This window comes from Tachypleus tridentatus, chromosome 1, assembly GCF_004210375.1.
Source record: "Tachypleus tridentatus isolate NWPU-2018 chromosome 1, ASM421037v1, whole genome shotgun sequence".
Classification (NCBI taxonomy): Eukaryota; Metazoa; Arthropoda; class Merostomata; order Xiphosura; family Limulidae; genus Tachypleus; species Tachypleus tridentatus.
Genome location: NC_134825.1, coordinates 157,632,518 through 157,653,407, shown reverse-complemented (window position 1 = coordinate 157,653,407; position 20,890 = coordinate 157,632,518). Strand labels below are relative to the sequence as shown.

The following is a 20,890-nucleotide window of genomic DNA, read 5'->3' as shown; positions in this document are numbered from 1 at the left end:
TGTGCCAGCCCCTCCTCTTTAATGCTAATAATAACAGGGGGTGCCATTAAGTCACGTGATAAGCACTATAATCCATTTGATGGTAGCAAGTAATTTCATTGTGTCCACGTGGTAAACCATTTCCCGTTTTCGTTTTGTATTTGTTTCTTATTTTCGACGTCTGATGTGACTTAGGTCTCTGACGTAAAGCACCAAACTTCAGGCTCAGGACTTTAAAACATAATCCCTGCAAATTTACACAAACAACATAAATATATATGTCAACATATATATAACAACATAAATGCCATTATAACAAAATCAAACGTCCTTTCACATTTGTGCGAAGCAAATCCTCGAACTGTTGTCCTTCTTATGAAAAGAATAATTCCACATTGTAATTCAAAGTTCGATACCTGATAATAAAAGAAGTAGTGAAATTACTACATAAAAATATATTTAAAATATATATGTATGTATGTGTACGAATTGTCCTCACTGTTCTCTAACTGAAGTGGTTGATATATCTACAAAAGTATAAACGCTCGCATATAAAACATGTTTATAACGTGTGGTACACCTAGTTAAACATATCCATATACATAGGATCCTGTCACTGGTGGTATACGTATGTAAACATATCCATGCAGTGGTGGTACACCTAGGTAAACATATCCATACAGTGGTGGTATACCTAGAAAAACATATCCATACAGTGATGGTATGCCTTGGAAAACACATCCATAAAAATATGGTTCTGTCACTGGTAGTATACTACTTGGGTAAAAAATATTCATACAAACAAGATCCTGTTACCGATGGTATACCTAGGTAGAAATATCCATACAGATATGGTTCTGTCACTGGTAGTATACTACTTGGGTAAAAATATTCATACAAACAAGATCCTGTTACTGATGGTATACCTAGGTAGAAATATCCATATAAATAGGGTTCTGTCACGGGTGGTAAAAATATTCATATAAACAAGATCCTGCTACTGATGGTATACCTAGGTAGAAATATCCATACAAATAGGGTTCTGTCACGGGTGGTATACCTAGGTAAACATACCATACAGTAGTTGTATAACTGGGTAAATATATCCATACAGTGGTGGTATACCTGGGAAAAATATCCATACAGACAGGATCCTGCTAGTAGTGGTATACCTGGGTAAAAATATCCATACAGACAGGATCCTGCTAGTAGTGGTATACCTGGGTAAAAATATCCATACAGACAGAATCCTGCTAGTAGTGGTATACCTGGGTAAAATATTCATGCAGGAAGAATTCAGCCACCGATCGAGAGATCCAAGAAGTCAGTTAAAAGGAATAATTGGAAAGTGTTAATGTTAATAATTAAGTGTTAATGGAGAGCACAGACATATCCAGTTCTAAGTCTATAAAAACACGAAGAGTTAAATAGTAGAAGAGCCATCTGGGTATAAAAAATAATAATATGTAGCTTTTATCTAATCTAAACCAACGTAGTTCAAAAGGTAAAACAGTAATAAAATTAATTGAAAATAGCTTTACAGGTTTAAATTGAGAATTATCTACTGAAAAGACTAACAAAAAGATATATATATATATATAATATGATAAGTGAAATGTTTATATCTGTTTTATACTTTCAGCCGTGGGGGCGTTATAATGTGACGATCAATCCCACTATTCGTTGGTAAACGAGTAGCCCAAGAGTTGGCGGTGGGTGGTGATGACTACCTGCCTTCCCTCTAGGCTTATACTGCTAAAGTAGGTACGGTTAGTATAGATAGCCCTTGAGTAGCTTTGTGCAAAATTCAAAACAAACAAACAAACAAACAATCTGTTTTATACTTTATATATTGAAATATTTAATCAGATAACACCTAAAGTTTGAATGGTCATAATAAATAAACAATTACGTATAAATGAGGTGTATAATAATTAAAAAATACGCTTTTAAGTGTGGCAACTTTCCATTTCCCCAGTTCTTTGGTAAAAGAGTAGCCCAAGAGTTGACGGTGGGTGGTGATGTCTAGCTGCCTTTCTTCTTGGTTTTCAGTGTTAGATTAGGTATGGCTATTGCAGATAACAGCTTTTGGCGAAATATTTTTCTGCATTATGCTTGAATTTAAGTTATATCAAATATCTAAGCATCTTAACTTTACAAAAATTAATTATAAGGCATGCTTTGACAATAACAACAACAACAAATATTATTCTTTCCTCATTAATCTAACATTTGCAGTTTATTTTCTGCGAATGTCAAATTTAAGCCAAAAAGCCATAAATAATGACAGATTTCATTACGTTTTTATGTTTGTAGAGCAAACTTGAGTGCAGTAAACGTGATAATCAAAACAAACACATCGCATTAGTTCAGAACCGTTTCTTTAACTCTGGTATTACGTCATGACGTTGTCCTATATTAGCATACTACGTGTTTTCTTCCTTCACGTATTGTTATAGAAATATTTCGCAATTTGTTATTCTGTGTTGTTTTCTCACAACGTTGGTCAAGGATATCATTAAATTCCTTTCACTTCAGCTACCCATTGTACAATGCCATTCACATAAAGCACTGCCTTTTGTCTTCTTGAGATAAAGAATAGTCGTCATATCACCGATAGCGTATAAAGTAAGACAGGTTCCTTTTGCATTGGTGTTAGTATAAAACTGTGTAGGAAATCATACGTGGGAGTTGTTGAAAGGTGAAAATAATTTTCTTTTGATTAATTATCACAACTATGTTATCTTGGAATTATCCACCATGATGGGCTAAATGAGCATTTTAGTTTTTTAATGTTTCTGTACTTTAATTTTGTCCCCCGCTGGTACAGATTTACAACGCTAAAATCAGGAGTTCGATTCCCCTTTGTGGACTCAGCAGATAGCTCAATGTGGCTTTGCTATAAGAAGACACACACTTCTTTAGTTTTAACATTTTCTTAAACTTTCTTAATTAATCAACTTTTTCATAGATTTATGACCTAAAACTTGTGTCCAGCTACTTTCCCTTCAAAAACCACAAAACTCGATAACACATATATTACTCTCCAATTCTCTCTGAATCAGATAGATTGTTCATCTATATATATACCAGCTCTTTTCTACTGACAACCAGACGATCTCTTTAGGTAACGACGTTCCTTTTATTTTGTTGAAGAATGAATAGTCACATGTGCATTTCTGGTTGCTCTAGTTAAATCTACTTAAACAACCAAAGTAACTAACCTGATATTCAGTCAATCTAGAACAAGATAAATACAGTCTGGAAGACAATGTAGGAGAGAAACAGTTTGGAACTTAAGACAAGGTAGGAGAGAAACAGTTTGGAACTTAAGACAAGGTGGGAGTGAAACAGTTTGGAACTTAAGACAAGGTAGGAGAGAAACAGTTTGGAACTTATGACAAGGTAGGAGAGAAACAGTTTGGAACTTAAGACAATGTAGGAGAGAAACAGTTTGGAACTTATGACAAGGTAGAAGCGAAACAGTTTGGAACTTATGACAAGGTAGAAGAGAAACAGTTTGGAACTTAAAACAATGTAGGAGAGAAACAGTTTGGAACTTAAGACAAGGTAAGAGAGAAACAGTTTGGAACTTAAGGCCATTGATATTCTTTTTACTTTCTAGTAAAGCAAAGCTGTCCATTGTGACAAATTCACTGGGCATTTTAACTGTATTTGTTTAAAATAAATATGGTTTCTTGTGATTCTATAACTGTATTCAGGGTTTATTTATTTATCACAACTTAAGTAGTAAGAGACCAAATACTTACTTTACAATTAACATTTTACCGAATCTCCCATCATTAACGGAACTGTCTTGTCGCGCTGAGTGAAATCAGCTTTATCTCAAAGTGTTATATAACATCAAATTCTCGAGTTCTTCACAGTAAGACCTGTATCAGTTCCTTTCGACCTCTTGTGGTCTTCTTAGTTAGTTAAGAGTTACACTTACTTTACAATTACTTAATAATTACACTTACCTAACAATTACTTAATAATTACACTTAGCTAACAATTACTTAATAATTACACTTACTTTACAATTACTTAATAATTACACTTACCTAACAATTACTTAATAATTACACTTAGCTAACAATTACTTAATAATTACACTTACTTAACAATTACCTAATAATTACACTTACCTAACAATTATTTAATAATTACATTTACCTAACAATTATTTAATAATTACACTTACCTAGCAATTACTTAATAATTACACTTACTTAACAATTACTTAATAATTACACTTACCTAACAATTATTTAATAATTACACTTACCTAACAATTAGTTAATAATTACACTTACTTAACAATTAGTTAACATTACACTTACTTAACAATTAGTTAACAATTACACTTACTTAACAATTAGTTAACAGTTACATTCACTTAACAATTAATTATCAGTTACTCTTCCTTAACAATTAAGTAACAATTACAATTATTTAATAATTACACTTTGGAACCTAATAACATCATTGCAATTCATTTTGCTGAGTCCATTAACGCTCTGACTTTGCACCGTAACAAGAGTCCTGCAACATGGTTTTTTTGCAAAAGATTCTGTCTAAGGATGTCACGTCCAAAGCACACATCAATTACCTGCAGACATTTCATTTTCCGTATTTCATGTCGTTATAAAGACAGCGATTCATCTGTGCCTGCTTCAACAATACAATCGCATAGAAATACATAAGTGTTGAATGTTCAATCGCATGAATATTTAAATAATTTCATTTTCCAGCTGCTTGAGGTATGCAACGATTGAACAAGAGGTGTGACTAGAAACCTCATGCTGGTGAACTCATATCCTGTTGGCCTCGTTTCCAGACAAAATTACTTCTTTATTTTGTTGTGTACTGTTACCTAGGAAACGTGGATGATCTTTGTGTGTATAGCTTCTTATCTGTTACAACACTTTGCTTACCATGGCTGGGATACGACCTATTGCAGGTCTTTTCCTGTGAAGTTGTAGTACCCGAAATTGATCCATATTCCTTTGTTTTCAGATGTCATTAAGTCCGAAAGGTACCCCTGTCCTTGAAATTCTAAATCTTGCATCTTAGATCTTTATGATCTATGTGTATGAATTATATCCGTCGGAAAAGATTGTTGCATGATCTTCTCAAAAGCGCTTAAGCTTCGTTAGTGTCATACTACTTACGTATCTGCAAACAATGTTAAAACGTAATTTTAACAAGTGCAGTTCAACTTGAGTTTATATCGGCATTAATTATCACATGACTTGCTCATTTGCACATTCAAAATCATTTTAATGTAACGTACTAAACATTCTGTACAACGAAATTACAAGCCAGCCAGTTACTTCAAGAATTACACTGATTACAAATGAAGGCTTTATTAATATGTTGACTCGTGTTTGCTTCCATTCTTTGCTGTCTGTGTTCGAATTATTCTCTGTCATTTCGTGAAGTTATAGAATATTTTGGAAACTTGATCGTTTTCTGTCGGAAATTAAAATATCTTAATCTCACAGTAGTATAGGCAGGCAAGCTTAAACGATTACGACAGGGAAGGTTTCGAATAACGCTGAAGCTATTACGAATTGTATGTAAAAAAATATCAAGTTATGTCTCTGAATTTCTAAAATATAGTTTGAAGTTCTAAATATTTTAAAGTAATTCTAGTCGTAATATATTCGACTAGCTTAGCAGTTATGACAAATCTCAGCTTTTAAAAAATATTTTGATATAAAAAATCTAAGAAAAGTGTTTTTGTTAGAGAATTTCTTTCAACGCCATACAAATAGTTATCCGAGCATATAGTTGGACCTGATTTTGAAATGATAGACTTATAATGCACAAACGTACCAAAGGCGGACTGCGTTTCTGCGCAATGGGTTGAGAACCATAAATCCCCGGGTTTACAGTTCGACATATTTATTACTAAAGAGCCTAGGAAGAAAATCTTGTATCTGGTTTTTCCAATTTTGAGGAGTTTTAAAAAAATATTTAGAAAAAACGAAATCATGTCGAATCTATAAATGATGACAATAACAGTGGAAAAATCCTGAAACGTTAGAAAGTTATTGTGGTTTCATATTCCAACCATTAGTTGTTTTGGGGATGCACATAAGCTTGTAACAAAGAAAACTCAGTAGCAATACCAATGTAGAACCTTTACAAGTAAAAAAAATAACAATAAAACATACGATAAAATGGAAGACGAAAATCCTGACGAGTTACGTTTTTCTTGAATTATATCAATAAAAAACTAATTTATTTGTAAAGAAATTACGTCGGAATTACAAAACAAGTTGCAAAAAGCAAAGCAGAGTGCAGTTCTTCTTATTTCGCTGAATAGATTTTAACAGAACGTAATTCTTCCTAAATATCTAATATTAAATTTGAATTCATCTGTAGGAAGTTCAAAACGTATCAATGCTATACCGTATTACATCCACAGATGTCACCACACTTATTCATTTTTGCCTTTAAAAGTTTATTTGACATCTGTAATTTCTTATAAAGAATTATACGGTTCAGTGGCTGTGAAATTATAACATTATATTTAAATATATTTACTTTACATATTCTAATTAATAAATGCTGGACAGGCGTGATTTAAAATAAGCTGTGTTTTTTTTTCAGATTTCTTTAAAATGCCCTTAGAATTCGTCATACAAATGACATATAAAAAGAGATTTTACTTTATCTGTCCACCAAAGGCTCAGCAATATGTTTGAAAGTCATAACGCTAAAATCCAGAATCTGATTCTTTATTGAAGGCATGGCCAGGTGGTTAAGGCACTTGACTCCTAATCCGAAGGTCGCAGGTTCGAATCTCCGTCACACCAATTATGATCGCCCCTTTCAGCCGGGAGGGCGTTATATAGTGACATTCAATCCCACTATTCGTTAGTGAAAGAGTTGCCCAACAGTTGACGATGGGTTGTGATGGGTAGCTGCCTTGCCTCTAGTCTAATACCACTAAGCTAGGGACAGCTAGCGCAGATAGCCCTCGTGTAGCTTTGCGCGAAATTCAAAAACAAGCCAATTGTTCACTAAGCAGAGTTTTAGTTCTGATATTACTTTATAAGCGCATAATGTCTCCTGTCATGGGAGTGGGGAGGCTTTTGAATAATATAAAAACAACAATTAGAGTAGAGCAGTGGCTAGTTGATTAAATTAGTAACATTTTATTTGATATTGAGTCCGTTGGTTGGTTCAGTAATGAAGAAGTGGAGATATTCAAGTATGTTAGCGTTTTGTTTTATTTGTGAGTCAGACCCACTAGTGGGCTTCACATTGTTTGTATTACAATTTTGTATTTATTTAGAATTGCAGTCGTTGTTTCTAAACTGAACTCATATACTTGATCAATTTGTTCTTAATACGGCCCACTATGACTTCGTTTATATGTTGTCTGAGTTTTTCTCCTTTTTTATAGCACACTAAATATGATTTTACTTATATGTTCTGAAAGCGTGGTTGCCTAAAATGGATGTACAGGTCAAGTTCTCTACGTAGTAACTGATTGAACTTACTCTTTTCATGAATCCATTAAATCAGAAAACGTATATCGTATGGTTGTAGATGAAATGAAAAGCACTATTGTTTTTCAATGAAAAATTTCTAACTAGTATATTTCACCACATTAATCATTCAAATAAAATTACAGCCCCGAAAATGTGAAATAAGAAGTGCCCTAAATAACAAAAGTCTTTTTTGACATTAGCACAGCCAAAAATGTCCCCGAAGAAATTGTTTGTTGTTGTTTGTTAGTGACTCAAAGCCACACAAAGGGTTATTTTTACATTAGCACAGCCAAAAATGTCCCCGAAGAAATTGTTTGTTGTTGTTTGTCAGAAAGCACACAGCCACACAAAGGGTTGTTTTTACATTAGCACAGCCAAAAATGTCCCCGAAGAAATTGTTTGTTGCTGTTTGTTAGTAAGCACAAAGCCACACAAAGGGTTATCTGTGTTCTGCCAACTACAAGTTTCGAAACCCGGTTTTTAGCAGAAAAAGTTCTCGGGGGCTTCCTCTTAGAGACATACTTATATTGCGTTAATAAAATGCTGTATCTCTAAGGTGAAACACTATGTTTTGTTCTAATGCCTGTGAAATATGTCAGGTGTAACAAAAACGTAAACGAAATATTATTAATCAATACTTTAAGTTAATAAATTACAGTAATTCCTGAACAACACAATATTCACACGTAAAGATAAGGAGCATGCGCATCCAGGAAAAATTTCGTGCCTGTCACAAGTTTGAAAATGTCATATTTGACACGCGGTGATTAGGAGCTCTTTAAATTATTGTATATGGCTTTACAAGTGAATACAGAAAGTTCTCAGTCACTTGCAGTCTGACAGTGAAACGTATTCAATTGTTTGTGTATAAAATCACCAAATGTCTGTTTCTGTATTTTCTTAAGTTTCGGCTGTCAGCGAGCACAGCACGAGCAGCTGTCAGTTTAAAACTAATACTCGATAAAAACGTGACACCCTTTTGTCACCGAGGTAATTGGGGATACACTTCACAGCAATTGGATAAACGCTGAAGAAAGAGATTAAGGGAAAAAAGCTTTACTGGTTGAGAGGCCATTTGTCAACCGATTATGAGGTATGTATTTGTTAGCGAAATCCTGTTTGTTAGGTGAGGAGATAATATACCCCCAACACACCCCCAACTTTCTTCACAATACTACTTTCTTGTGCACAGGACATGTGTAGATCAGAAGATGCGGAATAGGACATGATAAGAGACATAAGATAATCTTGATACAGATAAAAGAACTAATAAAAGAGTGACTGTAGATATATCAAATCCTAAGATTTTTTGTTCTTTGAGAGTTTTGGTAGAGAATCGAGAATTAGGAGACATTTAGCCCTAAAAGATGAAAAGCGTGATTTAAGGGCCACAATACTCGCTACAACTAACAATAGTGCCGCATCTTTGAAAGTTCTATTTTTTTAAATAAAATACAATTACAGTAAGTACTATGTGTTTTATTGTTTCTAAAGTTAAACGATCTCTTCGAAATAAACATCATGCGACACTGCAATTGTTGACGTACTTTACAGTTGCGATTCATGGTTGGAACTCTACGTCACATTTTGTGTTGTTTATAAACAAATTAAATCTTTTAATACACCAGCTTTGGGATTAGATAAACGGATGATGTATGTATTTTATCATTCAGTGCCTTGAGATTTTCTATTAATTATACAGCTTGACAGGTACATTTGTAGCTAAGCACAGATCTACAGAATGGACATATGTGTGCTGTGTCCACCACGGGTATCGCAACTTCATATAAGTATGTTTAAAAAGTAATTTTTCAATTGCCTTTTCGTGGTAACGTGGTTAATATCAGAAACATAAACTCTAGTCTCAGTATCTCTTTGTTTTTCTATACAAGCATTGGATGTTTCAAAGAAGCACAAACGTTATATAATTCATGATGACGAGAAACCCACTTGAAGCACCTAAGATATGTGCCCAGTAACGGTCAGTTGCCAACTCTCTCTATTTTAACCTAAAGATGACCTGAGAAGGTTGAAACATTGTTCTCTACTTTATTTTAATTAAATTTTATAACCCATACCACGCCCGGCATGGCCAGGTGGTTAAGACACTCGACTCGTAATCTGAGGGTGGCAGGTTCGAATTCTCCTCACATCAAACATGCTCGCCCTTTCAGCCGTAATGGCGTTATAATGTTATAGTCCATCCCACTATTCGTTGGTAAAAGAGTAGCCCAAGAGTTGGCGGTGGGTGGTGATGACTAGCTGCCTACTCTTTAATTTTACAGTGCTAAATTAGGGCGACTAGCGCAGATAGCCCTCGTGTAGCTTTGCGCGAAATTCAAAACAAACCAAACCAAAACCCATACTAGCTGTCTTGAGACACGTTATATAAATAGCAGACCCCAAAATATGGAGTTACCTATTATAAATGATTGAAATGCTTTATTAAAAACACATATCTTCCATAACGCTTTTATATTTTGTAAGGCTTCGAGTCTATTGGTATATTAATCTTCACTTTAATAGCGTATGTGTCGCTGAACTCTAACATTCCACAGCTGAGCTTTGACAATCTGTCCTGTCATTCGAATATATACTATTCACTGATTGTCCTCCTTCTGATAATCATGTCTCAGTCAGGGACAGGTATATGTCACAACTTTAGGGTTCTTTGACGAGGACGTTTAAAGCTAAAAATAAACAAATACCATTTATTCTTTTACCAAAGATAGGAACTGTTAAGGTAATTATTTTAGAACCAATCAGGCCCAACATGGCCATGAGGTTAGGGCGCTCGACTCACAAACTGAGGGTCGTGGGTTCTAATGCTCAACACTTCAACCGTAGAGTGTTACAACATAATGATCAGTCCCACTATCGTTGGTGAAAACGCAGCCCAGGAGTTGGCGGTGGGTGGTGATGAGTAATGTCTTTCCTCTAGTCTTACGCTGCTAAATTAGGGACGGCTCGCGCTGATAGGCCTCGTGTAGCTTTGCGCGAAACTAAAAAAACAATAAGCAAATAAATTATAATAAATTAACTTGAATTCAATTTGAGAAATATTTTCTTTCTTTCTTAAAATAATATTATTACTTTTAATATTTTACTTTATTTTCACAAATACATTCTTAATGCTTTATTGAATTTGAGGGGGGGAATTCACAAACTACCAGGTTATCGTGACTATTGCAGGTAGGCTGGCAAATTTAAAAATAAAGTTATTTGCTAACATTATTTTTTATTATATATTTATTTAACCTTGCTGTCATTCAAAGCTTTTAAAGTTTATTTGATACTTGAGACGCTGTACTTACATGACTATGTTGAAATACTGTAAGTTAACAATGGTGAAAAATTTCCTTTTGTGTTAGCGAAATACTGTCGTTGCTATTTCTGAAATACCTTTATTGTTACTTTTGAAATAACGTTACTGCTGAAGTTGATACAATGATGCGTATTTTATTTCCAAAAATACTCTTCGGAGAAATTCCCTCAAGTGAAGTAAACAAACACAATGAGCGAAACGGCAACCAACTGTATTGAGTGCAGTAGGCCTTTTTTTTTTTGTTTTAGATATTGCGTGTTTTTGAAAAGAAAAAAACAACTGGAAAACAAGTTTTAATCTATTAAAATACGAGTTTACCAAACACAAAAAAAAACTAGTCTGTTTTTCAAAACCTTCTTTAAAAAGAAAAAAGCTTAAAGGATGGACGAAGGTTTTAGTCTTACTGAATAAATAACATTGAATGAAATCGCTGACTGCAGAAGACTGAACAATTTCAAGTTCGAACTAAACTGTCTGTTGTTATAACAACCCAGCTCTTTCGTTTTAGTGAATCCCGAGTTCAAAGTTCATTTGTCTGAGAAACATGAAATAAGCTATTTAACGGCTTTGACAGCCAGCAAGTAGGGGCTACCACATCGAAAATAGTAGAAAATTGCTTTCAATGGGTTTGTTCTATGCTTTGAAAAGGCTATAGACCTAGAACTTTAGGGAAAAACAGACTGAACGGTGCCAGAGTTTTTCTTTGCCATAGCTGTCTTTTGTACCTGTTCTTCCAAGCGTGTAAGGCCTATTACGATCCGGAGGCTAGACCACTGTACTCTAGGGCTGGTCATGCGCCATGAGCGGGGAAACAGTTCGCTTATCAGGTGAACCATCGCCGCTTCTCTTGTCCTAGTCAAATAGAACTCGCAGCAATGATTGTCAGCAGTGGACAACATAACTTGACATACCAGTCGGGGAGAGTTCCCCTGTTGGTTTACTATTGCTTGCCATCAAGTCGTGGTCACTAGGGGTGATTGTGATAAGGCTAATCCTGCACAAGTTGAGCTGTCAGAACCTCAGGCTTAGAGTATGTAAAAATGGATATCCTAGAGCCTAGAATATATTAAGAAATCCTGAAGCCCTACCAGATAGCCTGAAGCAATGGCGGTTGTCATGAAAATGTTCTTTAGGTTTTTTCGTATGACACTACAGTAGTTTAGTGAAACATTAGAAGTTTATATTGGAGTTTCGAATTACCCAGTCGGCCACCCTGGTTGTGCTACGTGTTTCCTGCTTGCCACAAGGCTTAGGTCGCTCGAATAAGCAGAAACCTTCACGAATCATGCCTGTCGACTGTCAGATCTCGTTGTCACCATCTTGTCCCATCCCCACACTTCCACGTTATTCAATGTCCACCCTAATGACTGTTTTTTTTTCAAATAATGTCAATAACCTGTCCATTTTAAGATTCAACCTGTAGGAAGTTTTACCAGTGATGAACTCGATGATATACATTTAGTGTAAGTTGTTAGTTTTTCACGTTATTTTTTATAAGTGTGCAAACTAAATTTACCGAACTAATCAGAACTGTTGGAACTATTTGTTTAAAAAAAGTAGTAATTTCAACAAATTTATGTAAGAAATTTGAAACTGACTGGCTTTTAACAAACTTGTCGCATTGATGTGAATAGTTTGGTACGAAATTCGCGCAAAGTTGCACGACAGCTATATGACTAGCTGTCCCTAATTTAGTATTTAAAGACTATAGGGAAGGCAGCTAGTCGTCACCACCCACCGCCAACTCTTGGGCTAATCTTATATAAGCGAATAGGGGGTTTGACCGTCACATTATAATGCCCCCATGGCTGAAAGGGCGAGCATGTATGGTGGGACAGGGATTCGAACCTACGACCCGCAGGTTGCGAGTCGAACACCCAAATAAAAGAAGGGATCTTACTGCGTGTTCAAATAGAGGTAGATAATTTCTTAACAAAATGTGATGGGTCGGTTCACTTAAAACTAGTTTCACAACGTAGTCGTTTTTCGTTACATTAAATTGAAACGCAAAGCTCTCAACGTAGTGTTATATCCAGCTAATGGTCGTCTAAAATAGAATTGGTGATCAATTATACAATGTCATATGTGGAAAAAATATATGGACAGTTTATCCGAGTATTTATTTAATTACTAATTATGCATGAGAAGAGAATGTTACCTACCAAAGATGATGGCAAAATAGAGATTAATTGCAAACGAGGTGTTACTTCTAACTAACAAAGATAAAAGAGGGGACCAGTGCTTGGTACCTTCAGTCACAGATGCAGTTATCGAATTAACGATGGCCACAAATTTTGACTTTCGTAGGAATGGGTGTATCACAAACTAGCAAAATCACATGGTATATCTGAACGAAACTGTGATCTTATTGACTTTATTTTGGTGAATGTCTTATTAAAAACAAACTATTAAATCACGCGGTGTATCGGACTGCAATGTTAAATATTATTTCTTAATAAGGGTGAGTAGATCTTAAAGATAAACCAACAAAATCAAGATTTATCGGAAAATACTAGCACGTATTGATAATAGTTCTGAACTAAATGTTGACATTGTTAGGATGAAGACCAGTAACGCCAAGTGGTTCACTGGAGTGTACTGGTGTGGTTTCTATCTGGTCTGTTAAGCACAACTAGCTGTCTATGTTCTACTCATGACAAGTATCGAAGCCCGATTTTTAGCGCTTTACACCTTGTTTCCCTAGTGGTTTTACTTTTGTGGCTAAAATCGTAGGTTAAAAATCCGGATAAGAATCTTTATCACTTCAACTGGCGATAAAAGGATTATCTGATTTGTAACCTTTTTTTATATCGTATTTGAATCCATACATTTTCATTATGACATCACCAAAGACAAACATGCAATATATACAGATTATACAAAAAATACAAAAAAAGGTTTTATTTATTCGATTATTTAAAAGAAGCAGCGTTGTGCCCCCTACTAACGAGAATGTGGACTAAAAAAGGCCTGACATCCGATAGTATTATATAATAAGTTTTACCACTCTTCTAGCTTAGAAGAGTAGTTGCATATTGTACTTTCCTATTACATATTGTGATGTCTTACCATTACCCATGTGTTTTATCTTGCATAATTGTTCTTAAAACCTAATTTCTTGACCTCAAATAATGCGTTATAAGCTCGGCATAGCCAGATGGTTAAGGCACTCGACTCGTAATCCGAGGGTCGCGGGTTCGAATCCTCGTCACACCAAACATGCTCGCCCTTTCAACCGTGGGGGCTTATAATGTAACGGTCAATCCCACTATTCGTTGGTAAAAGAGTAGCTCGAGAGTTGGCGGTGAGTGGTGATGACTAGCTGCCTTCCCTCTAGTCTTACACTACTAAATTAGGGACGACGAGCGTAGATAGCCCTCGTGTAGCTTTGCGCAAAACTTAAAACGAACTAAACCAATAATACATTATATAAACACGTGGATCCTGTTCATGCATGCGCAGTAGGAATAATACAAAAAAAATTTCATACTGTTTGATTCTTATTCATATTTCACACAATTCCTTTCCGACGTATTGTGGGCACAGCACAGATAGCTTTTTACTCAACAACAAAACCAGCTAACTAACTAAAAGTTTAGAATGGTTTTGAAATCATATATTCGCTCGGTTCCTCAAGTGCTGTCTTCACTGCACATCCTCCTCACCTATTTTATGTGTGTTTTTCTTATAGCAAAGCCACATTGGGCTATCTGCTTAGCCCACCAAGGGAATCGAAGCCCTGATTTTAGCGTTGTAAATCCGCACCTATTTTATTACACATTAGAATAACCATTTTAATAGCAAGTTTGCTGATATGAGGTATAAAAAGCAATTGCAAAGAGGTGTTGTCATGTTGTACACAGAACCTTTGTATCGTTACCTATTACCTCTTGAAGATAAAAAAATCTAAATCCAATATAATGAAAAGAAAAATGACAACATAAAAGGAGAATTTGTAAGATGGGTGACAACAAGCCAGTATGAGAACTAAGTATCGTCAGGTAAAATTCATTCGTTTCTTGCATTACATAACACGTAAGAATAACCTAAATAACTCATTTCCTGACGCTTCTTAAATAGTTTAATTCAAATCTTGCACCATATTCATAGCTCAATATACCCCAAAAGATGAAAATTCCACCTTTGGAATGTTCTTGGGTTATGGGATTTTTATTCATTTCTATCAAGACTTCTTGAACCTACGTGTTTTTCAAACATCATGAACATGGTCCAGTATATCATTTTGAACTCACAAAGACAGATTTCTTGACCATTGAAATCAGTATTTAAATCCCTTCTCAAGTTATATTGCATATTATTTTGATGGTTCCTGAGGTATTGCGTTAAGACTTTTTTCAGTTAAAATAAGTTCGATTACTCAAAACTATGAATTTGGCGTTGTGGTAAAAGATGAGATAATTTCGACGTTTACAAAATACTGTTAATCAGTGGTAGATTTTTTTTCAGAAATAATATTCAGACAGAATAATCATTATAATAAATTCTCCTATAGGAGGGAAGGTCAGAAGTAGCTAATTTATTTTTACAACCATCTTATCTGCACATGTAAATATCTTGTTTGTAGATAACAAAATCTTCTCCAGATGAAATGTGAGTGACCGCCATTTTGTTTCTTTAGACCCCGTTCACTTGAAACTGGTGTTAACGTATTCAATTTTCTCTCCGTGTTTCAATGAAATAATATCTGGATATTGTTTTTTTACACCCAATTTTGGTTTCCAATTTTTCCAGCACTTCGTTTTATTTACATAATACTCAAATTCTACGATATCACTTCAATCTTTAGTCAGAAAAATCACAATGACGTATAACTGAATTTGTTTTGTAAATCATAAACATAGATAAAATTGTGAATGATTCCAAGAGTCATCTTACGGAATATTCCTTGACAAAATATAGCCTTTATATAACGTGACTTCATAGATAAATAAATAGAATAGTATATTTTAACATCTATTTCAACTTTGACTTATAATTTTGTTCATGTTAAGACGATTTTTGCCATTAGAAACTGACCTGTATCAAATGCATAAGGAACATTTTCAACACATGTTTCAAGTGGTAAAACAGATATCAGTGCATGTTACAACCTCTTGGAAGAAGTAGGTTGTATGTTGTCTGTTACCCACGGGAAGGAATTCCTACTCTTGTTTTAACCATCAATAATGATGCTTTTGTGTTAATTCACTAGGAGTCTTATCTGGTTAACTGGTAATTAAGCCTAACTTATTACCTGAACACCATTTAAAATGTTTTGAAGAAATGTTTATTTCCTACTATCTTCTCACGTAAGGTTTGAAAAAGAAAAACTGACATTTACATTCACAGTCACAACTCGGAGGGCGTCCAATTCTACATTCCAAGTGCTCACGTGCAACTCTGCTACGAACCTTGGGGCAAAGAGCAGGTTGGCATCCCAGTTGTATTCAGTGCTAGGTCGCAGAATTTGTGTCAATTTGATTTATGAAGTTCGAAACGGAAATCGAATCCCCCCACCTAGACTATCTACAACGTCATAACCTGTTTTCAAAAAAAAAAAAGTGTTCTTTATAATACGAACGAGTTAAGCTCTAAAATGTAGGCCCACTTTAACAGTCACAAGGGCTAGTACAAGAGCACAAGAGAGGATTTTCACCAGAGATCGATTTGTGGAGGTGCATTTGTTTGCTAACAAGTGATCGTGAGTATACCATTAGTCTTATTACTTGTCTGTATTGGTTGCCTACGGATTTGAACCTAATTTTGAAACCAGGAATAGCAAGTGCAAATTAAATCTTCTCGTTTAGGCTCGAAAGCGATACATGGGAAACGCCATTTATTTAAAGTTTCTAGTTATTTAATAATAGAGCGAAAGCGTAGTTTCCTAATTTAGGTTTAATTCGATTAAAAATTAATGATACGATCTTTCTTCAGGTTTGTTTGCTATGAATTTCATGCAGAGCTCCTTGAGATCGTTCCTAATTCTGAAAGGACAGACTAGAGGGAAGGCAGCGAGTCAGAAACACTCATAGCCAAATGGAAAACAGCTAGTCAGAAACACTCACAGCTAAATGGAAGGCAGCTAGTCAGAAACACTCACATCCATCTCTTGAGCTACTCTTTGTCATTGAATAGTGAAATTGACTGTAATATTATAATACCCACACATCTGAAAGGGCGAGCATCCTTCAGGGCAGGATTCGAACCCACGGCCCTCAGATTGCGAGTTAAGTAGCTTGGAAACCAAGTTGTGGTTATATGATTCAATTGAAGGTACATATATATAACTTTGAAATGAAATGTTAGAAATACATCGCATAAAAGCTAGAAATCTAGGAATTTGATCGTGTCTTCGATCGTTTATTAATTTTCTCTAACAAAACGTCTGCCTTTTATTTTTTACATCAATGAGGGGATAGAGGATGGATGTCCATTATTGTCACGTTGCTGTAAAAGTGTGCTGTGGACTACAAATACACATCAACTAATGTATATGTACTTCATTTCTTCCAGCTTGCCCCTCGCTAGTACTGTGGTAAGCCTACGGATTTATAACGCTAAAATTAAGGGTTCGATTCTCGTCGGTGAGCTCAGCAGATAGCTCGATGTGGCTTTGCTATAAGAAAAATACACTCTTCCAGATTAATTATGTCGGAAAACAACCTGTTCCCCGAGGGAGTGTCAGATGTGACGAGTAAGAGTAGAGGAAACAGATGTCAAAATTTATAAAACAACAATTTGAAACGTCGATAAAGACTCGATAACTGACAGTTTAAGTTCAATTTCTCGATACGTTCTTTAACTGATCTTAAATAACTTGAGTTTAATTTTTTTTTTTAGTATCTCTCATCCACAGTAGGTTTGGCATGTAATGGATAACAGTAATAATGATCCTTTCACTCAGCACTCTTCGCGTTTTTTGGCATGTAATGGACAACAATAATAATGATCCTTTTACCCAGCACTCTTCACGTTAATGCACATCTTTAAGATAAAGAAAAAATGGACGGAAAAATCTAATGATGTAACAATAAAATTTTTTTCATCAATATTCCAATTTGCTAGATTTGAGACAATAACATTAAGTTTGAGTAACAAAATATCAGTAACTCACTTCAAAATAATGTTTCATTTCTAACGGAAGTAAAAATCTAGGGTTAATAAAGCCTGAACTGTCAGTAATTTTCTCAACAATTATGTAACCTCAAGGAACTTCCTTTCTTATAAATTATTTAAAGAATAGATCGCCTTCGAATCCGATAAACAATACCACATTTATAATAACTATCCTTGCTATTTAAAGTGTTGTTTATAATACTTAATATGTCATTTTATTATAAAGAAATTCATATAAATATCTTTATTGTAATATGTATACAAAAAGGAATCATTTGTTTTTGTTTATCATTTTTTCTAGCAATTTTAAAACATTTCGTAGTCGACTAATAACTATTTGGTTTGTACGTTGGTTTTGAATTTCGGGCAAAGCTACACGAAGGCTATCTGCACTAGCCGTCCCTAATTTAGCAGTGTAAGACTAGAAGGAAGGCAGATAATCATCACCACCCACCTTCAACTTTTGGGCTACTCTTTTACCAACGAATAGTGGGATGGACTGTCACATCATAACACACCCAAGGCTGAAAAGGCGAGCATGTTTGGTGTGACGGGAATTCGAACCCGCGACCCTCGGATTACGAGTCGAGTGCCTTAGCCACTCGGCCATGTCGGGCCATCTCAATAGACATTTGAAAAGTACGGAAATTATGGTTCTAAAACACTCATTTTACAACAGTAACATTAGAAGATTTACATCTGTAACTAGTATTATTATATGCTACATACGATACATATATATAGTCCAACGCTGGGACAGCTTAAGTCTTCGGATTTATAACGCTTAAGTTAGGAGTTCGATTCCTCTCGGTGAACACAGCAGATAGCCTGTTATAGCTTTGCTATAAGAAAAACACACGATACATAAATATTGAATACCCATTTTTGTGTATGACAAGATTCCACACTTGCTGTTTGTTTACGTTTCTGTTCTGATTGATGAACGTGATAATAAAACAAAATCTATTTCACATGATTTCTCTTACTCTTCCTGTTGTTTGACGTCTGCTTGTCAACCTGTGTTTCTATGACTACAATAGAGCTCCTCCTCCTTGTGCTATTGAGTGACATCTACCTGACGTTTAGTGTTTCAACAATTCCAAACGAGCTCTTGTGTTGAGTAACGTCTACTTGCCTTTCTATATTTCCATGACTCCAAACACAATACTTCTCTTGTCTGCTCGTCTTATTGTGTTTCCATGTCTCCAAACCAACTCTTTTTCTTCTTCTTTTTGTGTTGTGTGACGTCTACTTGCTTTGTTTCCGTGACTCCAAACAAGCTGTCATCTCTTCTCGGCGAAGCCTTCTCGTAGTTTCCATAAGAGAAATTCAAGTTTGACATGTCTTTAAAACTAGTACAAGTGTGGTTTTTCCTTTCGTATGTAGAAGCTATAACCGTAATTTTCACAATAAACACAGACTAAGCTGATTGATTACTTTCTTTTAATATGCTCTCACAAAATACTATGAATTCATTTTCTATTTGTCTATATTGTGCTGTAAAATGTTGGCTGCATCAACGTTCACTAAATAAAAAAAAAATTCTAAGAGGGACACTAAATTTGTCATACTTCACGAACACACAGATAGCACTACTTGACACTTTGAACATTTGTAATGGTAATAATAGACTAATTTCGTGATTTTGCAAAAATACAGATTAATCATGGAAAAAAAAATTGAAGACACAGTTTGCTGTTGTTTTTGTTTTTCCTTTAAAGTAGGTTCACTGTAGACTTCACTTTATAAAACCAAGTATTCAGCCCTTAGAAATCTTAAAGTTTTGTGTTCGAAATATACAGCTGGAGGCGGGAATCTCGTGCAGCTGCCGAAATCGTAATGTGCAATAACATTATAAAGAAGTATGAATGAAATAATAATTAATGGGATTCTTTTGTCTGTGTGTCCTTCCAATAAAAACAGTCCTGTGAGACATCCTAAGGCAGTTTTAGAAATACCACATGTGCTTGTTGTTCAAGAAACTTTAGAGTAAAAAGAAATACAACCTGTGTTAATAGACGCGATACTAATTTGTTTTATTACCCTCTTATGATATGATTAATTCGATAACATGCAAAAACGAAACAATTTCTATATTATGATGAGATCAAAAACGATGAAACCTTTTTTACGTTAAGTCATTAAGGAGGGCTTATGGACTGGCTAAGGCCAGAAGCCCCTGAGGTTGAAGTATAAACAAACCTAATATAGAAATGTTGGCAAAAGAAAGAGCAACCAATAAACAACAACTGCTATCTATGTGGTTACTCTTAAATGAATAGTGTAATTGACTGTCATAATTATAAGCCTTCAACATAATAGTGCGAAACGTATTCAGTGTATTATCGAACCTTAGACCTTTCAATCTGTAGTTCAGCTAGCTTACCTCAGGCTACGCTCTACTCAAGTGAGCCAAATAAATATAGTCATTTTCTAGTAATGAATAAAATCCACGCAGTTTGAAAAATATTTGTGTTAACTGTAAATAAAAACTTTCATCACAGTGTCCTGTACTCTCACATGTACTCTTCAAATCATTTTTCACATTTTTGATTATTTTAGGCTCAGCTTCCAAATTTGAATCAACATATCTAAAACAATTTGTTGGACGTTTGTTTTTCCATATCTTATTTCCATACCTAATCATATTTGAAGAATGTTGTGCTGCCCTCTCTTTATGATATTTAATTATATAATTTATACAATTTTTCATACTTTTCTTTATCAAATTGATCTGTGAGCATAATTCAACATTTACACGTTTAGTATGTTAACTGAGTTTGGATTGATTTGGTTTATTTTGAATTTCACACAAAGCTACATGAGAGCTGTCTACGCTAGTCGTCCCTAACATAACTGTGAAAGACTAGAAGAAAGACAGCTAGTCATCATCACCCATCCGCCAACTCTTTTTCTGACGAATAATGAGATTAACTGTCACATTATAAAGCCACCACGGCTG

The 20,890-nt window shown here is 34.9% G+C and overlaps 1 long non-coding RNA gene across 1 annotated transcript in view; it reads left to right on the top strand.

Moving 5' to 3' along the window:
- The first annotated feature begins 11,496 nt into the window (after window positions 1-11,496).
- LOC143228638 (uncharacterized) overlaps window positions 11,497-20,890 on the top strand; it is a 39,977-nt gene continuing 30,583 nt past the window's right edge. The window contains exons 1-2 of the long non-coding RNA XR_013015369.1: window positions 11,497-12,275; window positions 16,162-16,513. This is a non-coding gene — a long non-coding RNA (uncharacterized LOC143228638). The remainder of the gene's footprint in view (window positions 12,276-16,161; window positions 16,514-20,890) is intronic.